Consider the following 6711-nt stretch of genomic DNA (forward strand, 5'->3'; position numbering starts at 1 on the left):
GCATGGCAGTTATGCAGTGTGCCTAACAATCCCGAAATCATCTGCCATCTTAACTGTCTGTCTGTCTCCCTCATGTGTGCTGTGTCTCTGTTTTATTCAGTATGGTTGTTAGTCATTATTGTCTTTTACTCTCTAGTTTTCTTCCAGCTATTGCGGTAGCCCGATAAAGTCCGGAGCAAGAAACTCCAAGGCACTGCATCGATACGTCCCATTCTGTTGATTCAGGGCGACTGAGGCTCAGATCAAGTGATGGAGGCGGTGGAGGCGGTGGGGAGGGGAAGGGGGGGCGCGGGGCAATGTGGTTGGCCGAGCTGAGCCGTACATACTGGATATGTGGTAAAACAACAGACGCCAAAAAGTCCATTTGAAATGCAATGCTTCGGAATATATAGCTCAGAGCCATGGGGGCGCCGTCCGACCGTCATAATGACACAAACGTCTCCCTGCCACTCAATACGCACAAACACACATACGCACAAAATACACGTGTGCATACACAGTTTCAATCATAAACGCTGCTCTGGTCGACTAGTTCCTTATTTCTGGGGCAAGTGAAAGAGCATGGGGGAGACATTTGCAGGGCAGACTGAAACCCCCGCTGCTACTTACCCCCCACCCCAGCATGCACTGACATACAGTACATGCACTACATTTCTCTACCCCCCCCCCCCCCCCCCTCTCTCTCTCTCTCTATCACCCTCCCTTGTTTGACTACCCTCTTCCTTCCTCCCACCCAGTCGGGCAGTAATACCATCTCCTGCCTAATCAAATTCTGCTGTGTGTGACATGAATCCTCGGTGCCCAAGGCTGCGCCGCCTCATGACAAGCTACAGGGCCACGGAGAGCTGTAACCAAACCTCACGCAGGTCCTATAGAGCAGCTCCCCGGCTCTCGCTAAAAATTTTACACGGGGAGAGACCTCCTGGATGTGATTCCCCAGGCTTCTCTCTGTCTGTCTGTCTCTGTTGTGTATGTATTTGTGTGTGAGTGTGTGTGTATGTGTGTGTGTGTGTGTGTGTGTGCGTGTGTTTCAGTGCGTCCCTGCAGGCTCACGGTTAATTAGAGAGTAAATAGGAGAGACTGACTGAGGCTGATCCAGATTGTCTCCCAGATGTGGTCAGGTCTTATGCAGAGACCCCCCCAAACCCCCCCTACCCCCCTTACTCTATTAAATTCATACATGGGTCATTGACGTGACGCCTATATTTTCTGTCCGACTACATTTTCTCAGTTAAAAGAAAGGTTTAAATACACCAAGAAATATCATATATATGTACTACCTCTCCCATATATGTACCCACTGTAATTTTCCTGAAAAATATTTGTTATTTGTAATGTTTCTGTTATTTAAGGTGTCAAATATCATGTGGTGCGACCGTCCGGCCATTACTGCCGATGGAAAACTTCTTTGAAATTACTCTAAATCTATTCAAATTAATTTTTCTACCCTATTTGGCATGATTTCCAAAGTGTTTTTTAGTACTATACAAAATTGCATAGCATTTGTATAAATATTTCCATCATAGTATACAAACAAACTTTTTCCGATGATGTCCATTTGATGAAATATCATGTGGTGCGACCATCAAGAAACAACCAATTTGGGACTTTTATGCTGAAATCCATTCAAAGACAGGAAGTTGCATCATACACCATTTTGCCAAGGACCCATGGAAGAAAGAACAGGTTTGTAACTCTCTCTCAAATTTGGAAAAAAATAACCTTTTTAAGAGCTGGTATGTAGTTGCCACATTTGGATATCATGTGGTGCGACCTCAAAAAAACTATGAATTTTAAGTTATTTCTTAAAATATATATTTTGATCATACATTTCATAGTGACCTTTTGTGCTAATTTAGCTTGTTTTCTTTAGGAGTCCAATTCTGTGCCTGTTAATTTGGACTGAACTAGAAGTTATCATGTGGTGCGACCAAATATCGTGTGGTGCGACCAAATATCATGTGGTGCGACCATGCGATATATGTCCTAGATTAAGAGTTTTAGTGGTTTTATGTTAAATTAAGGATGTATATACATAAAGTACTTATTTTAGTATTAATTAGAAAATATTTTTATGCAATTTGATAATTTTTTCCTTATATTTCAGAAACAATGGTTTGTTTAATGTTGTACAATATTTTGATAAAATTTCGCCAAAAAATTTGAGCATGTAATTTCACTTTTGTAATATTCATTTATTATTTATTTATGTATATGTATAACTGTTTTAATTTATTTTACCAGATGCCACTTCCAAGCAAAATAAAAACCGCTCGCCATAGGCAGCGTGTTAATTCTGACCCTGCAGCAAGAGCGAAGTACCTTGCTCGGAGAAGAGAAAGGTATGTTAAAACTTTGAAAAATTGAAAACTACAACTAAAGCCACATGAAGTACTTCTTGCCTTTATGTGTCTGGAGAAAATGCATTTTTTCCTTAAAAGGTTCATCTGCTGTCATCTATCATTAGTCAAAAACAACTTTATGATTTTATGGCATCATGATTTCAGCTACCAGAGGAGAAAACAGCAGGGAAGATTCAATATGCTAAGTCAAGTGAGCTGACAGAGAGAGAGAAAAAGAAACAGAGAGAGAAATGGAGAGCTTCCTCAAGTGCGTAGAGGGAAAGGAAAAATATGGCAAATGCTTTGCTAGAAATTACGCCGCCATCAATGGAGAACATTCCACAAGATCTGGTTGATGTGATTGTAACCTATGATGAGCCTCCATATGTAGGCCAGGTCCTTGAAGTTGTGGAAGAGGAAGTCCAAGATTGGGCAAAGTTCAAAAAGGTCTGGGATTAAAGTAATGCCTGCGACTTAAACCAAGTGCACCACATTTACAGGTAAAGTTTAATGAAATGTTTGTTCACAGCTATGTGTGTTGCACTTCAATGTTTGTGAGTTTTTGTTTATTAAAAATGTATATATAATGTTTGTGTTCATAAAAGTTCTATCAAATTTGAATAAAATCTGTTTTTAATACATTTTTTTAATGGAATTTATTGTTTATTGGTCTCTTTAAACAATGGGAGGTTTTTATATCATTTGGAGCGACCACTCATCATGTGGTGCGACCAATAATAGCAAGACCTGTAATAAATTCTAAGTGAAATATCAATTTTCTGTGGCTGAAATATTAATCACTGATACAATATGCATAAATGAATGAATTTTTTTTACATTTTTTGTCAGTTTTATGCGCTCTACAGGAAAAATAAGTCCGTAAACTACATTTAACAAGGAGACTGTGACATTATAGAACAAAAATATGAGAATTATTTACAAAAACTCAAAAGAAATGCATCTACTTTTTTTCTAATGACTTTATAGTTTTGTAAAATTGTATAAAAAAAAAATAAAGCATATTAAGGAAATTAATTTTAAGATAAATCACGGTCGCACCAAATGACATTTTTTAAGGCCACGGCCAATTCATCTAGGTGAAAAAACACTAAAATCAATTAATTTGATATTCTTATATGATTTTATGTGTGCACAACATTCTTAATGTCGGAACAATTATAATAGATTTTACTGTTTTTTGTATTTTAAAATTGGCCTGTTGAAAATCCTTATACGTCATTGACCCACATGCATTGGGCATGAAAGCACACACACACACACACACATACACACACACACACACACACGGTTGCGTCTCCATGAATTTAGAGGACATTGTATTGATGTGTTTTCATTCCCTGGAGACTGACCCTAACCTAAACCTATACCTTTAGCTTTACCCTAACCTTAACCTTAACCTTAACCTTAACCTTAACCTAAACCTGACTTCAAGAGAAAATTTAATGATTTACGTTGTGGAAAATTGCTTTTTGCCCTCAAAAGGACACATCCCCATAATGTGACCACAAATTCAGATAGCTTTACATTTTATGTATTCATTCCCGGGAGATACATTCTAAACTCAACCACTGTTTTGTTTTTATATATTTTTCTGACTGTAACCTGAACCTTCCCCTAAACATAACCCTACCCTGATCTTAAAACACGACTTCACCGTTAAACATGATGATTTACGTGATGGCAACTTGCTTTCTGCCCCATAAGGAAGACGAGACCCCATAATGTGACTATGTAAACAGATTCAGGGTCCCCATCATGTGTAATACCCTGACCACACACAGGCTGCCTTGGAAAAGTCCATTTTACGAAAAAGAAACAGACAAAAACATGATCATCTGATTTCTTCTCTGTCACATTTGTCCAGTCAGGAGTCACAATAAACGACAAACATAATAAACGTCCACTTCACAACAACATCAATATAACAACTGATTACAGGTATATATACGTTTTTTCAAGCCTCTGACTGTGGAATGGACACAATCCCTTTTTTATTCTCCACTTATAAATACGATTTCTAACCGTTACCCAAACCTTAACCTTGAAATGATGATTTATGTCATGGCGACTTGACACAAAGAAGTCCCCATAATGTGACTTTGCAAATAGATTTAGGTTCCTATAACATATGTGATAGCTTGACCACACACACACACACATGTCCTTAACAATGCCCTTCGGGAAAGGTGAAGCCCATGTGCCGGTCATGAGTCTTCCCTCCTCAGACACGTGTCACTCTATCTGCCCCAGCCGTCAGTCACGCTGCATTCTTCCCCCGACAACAATTAGAAATGTCATCACGTAGAGAATCAACAGCAGGATTATTAAGGCTTTGTGGAGGAATTTGGACAAAACAGGCCAGTCTTCCTTTTCCAACACAAATGAAAGGAGAGGGAGAGCATGACTGCGTGATGTGTATTCTTCTTTTCTTGTAAATAAGGGTTACGGTTTCTTGTGTCATCATCGTGCTGGCAAAACAAAACGGGGTCATGAAGGGGACATGAGTGTGTCTGCTTGCTTTTGTGTGTCTCAAAGCTTAAGCCCTTTAATACACAGCTTAAGCCGAGAAACTACTACTGGTAATTAAATGTTCTCACACAAATTTGTGGATATGCGCATGGATTTCTAAACAAAAGAGGCCCCTTGTGTTAATTCAATATATAAGCAAATAGCATTGATGGTTCTCCTTAAAAACTACCAGTAAATCTGAGCCACAAAATTAAATTTAGCTTTTAATCTTTGCTCGTTTGTGTTTCCAAGGTGAAACGCACTGTGAATGTGTTTCTTTACAGCAGGCGATAATAATATGAAAAGGCTTCTTCAAAAACAACCCGTCACATTGACAGGTAATTAATTCGACCAAGGAACGGTGCCCTGCAGTCATTTGTATGTATAGTCACAGTTAATCACCTCCCAGTGACAATACCCCTGTTCGGTGTTTCCTTCCCTCTGTCACACAGAGAGATAATTCTCCCTCACCCCCCGCGACTGTACGGTCAACCATGACGAACAATGGAGGCCTGCGCGGCATTCAATACGTCGTACACGGAGGGAAAACAATTACTCTGCAGCAACAATCAATACGGCATTATCCTTTTCATGTAGCCATACTTGAAGATTCAATTATTAAGGAGAAAACGACATTAATATTTCAACCGGCCTCACTCGGGGGAGCAGGCAGACAATGATGATTTCATTTCAGTAGAAGTTTTTGACAAAAGTCAAATCTATTGTGATGTGATGTGAGCAGAGTGGGTGAAGCCGAGATTTATGTTTCTGATTAAAAAAGGAATGACTTAAATGTATTATTTGTGGGAAGGTCAAAGTGACAAAGAGCATGTTGTGGATTTTTCTAAAAGGCGAGTGACAGCGAGGAGGGTTAATGTCCCAGAGGATGAACATACCGGTATTACCTCTAATAAAGTGGAGGTCTAACACTCAGCAGAGAGCATATATTCCTACACATTGAAATCCACTACATCCTATCTGGATCCACACCAAAGGGCACACATTTATAAATATCACTCCCCTAAATATGGCTTTTTATAAATCTAAATTCATGATTTATTCCATGGGAAATATGTTAATGAAATGTCTAATGTTTTAAATCATTGACATTGCTTGATTAATGCTTGATTAATAATTTAAACTATAATTTGGTTTGAGATATATGGATGAATTAATCAAATAACCTGAGTATTTGTTGATGTAGGACAGAAATGCCATAGGTGAGAATGAAAGGAAAGCACATAGCGTTTTTTCTGGATCGTCTGCCTTTTATTGTGAAAGTCTTGAGTTTCTCTTTCTCCCTCAAGCTAAAAGAATCCTTAAAATTAGGATTTAGAGACGAGGTGAAAGGTCGTGTTTACAAGCCAACTGATAAAATGTCCCCGAAAAAAAAAACAGGAGAAAAATGCTCAGACTGATAACGCCACCTGAGATCGGAGACTGTTGCTCACGGGAGTCTAATGACAGACAAGATTGTTGTTTGGCCGTTTCGCGGATGCAGGCAGATTTTTTTCAGAGATACGAGGGAATGGATGAAACGAAATGCTGTCATCGGGGTTCGTGTGTGATGAGAAAACATTCCACACAGATATGCACGTCCTGTTACAGATCCAAAACTGATGGTTGCCTTCCTTAACCAGGTGTTTTCCTGTCTTGGCTTACCTTGCCCAGAGGGAAGAACATCCCCTTTCACTAAGAGACACACACACACAGACACACAACACAAAGGCATCCAGACAGTTTTACAGTACGAACACAAACTGGAGGTGCCTGCCGGAGTCAATGTGAATTTTAAACCAGTGCTAAACCTGACACATTTACGATTTCTCAGGCGAGAAAT

General features: G+C 39.2%; 1 long non-coding RNA gene across 1 annotated transcript; it reads left to right on the top strand.

Moving 5' to 3' along the window:
- The first annotated feature begins 1525 nt into the window (after positions 1 to 1525).
- LOC128445174 (uncharacterized) lies at positions 1526 to 2934 on the top strand. The gene is made up of 3 exons (XR_008339263.1): positions 1526 to 1686; positions 2245 to 2342; positions 2508 to 2934. It is a non-coding gene; the product is annotated as an uncharacterized LOC128445174 (long non-coding RNA).
- Positions 2935 to 6711: the final 3777 nt, after the last annotated feature.

The sequence above is a fragment of the Pleuronectes platessa genome, chromosome 7 (genome assembly GCF_947347685.1).
Source record: "Pleuronectes platessa chromosome 7, fPlePla1.1, whole genome shotgun sequence".
Classification (NCBI taxonomy): domain Eukaryota; kingdom Metazoa; phylum Chordata; class Actinopteri; order Pleuronectiformes; family Pleuronectidae; genus Pleuronectes; species Pleuronectes platessa.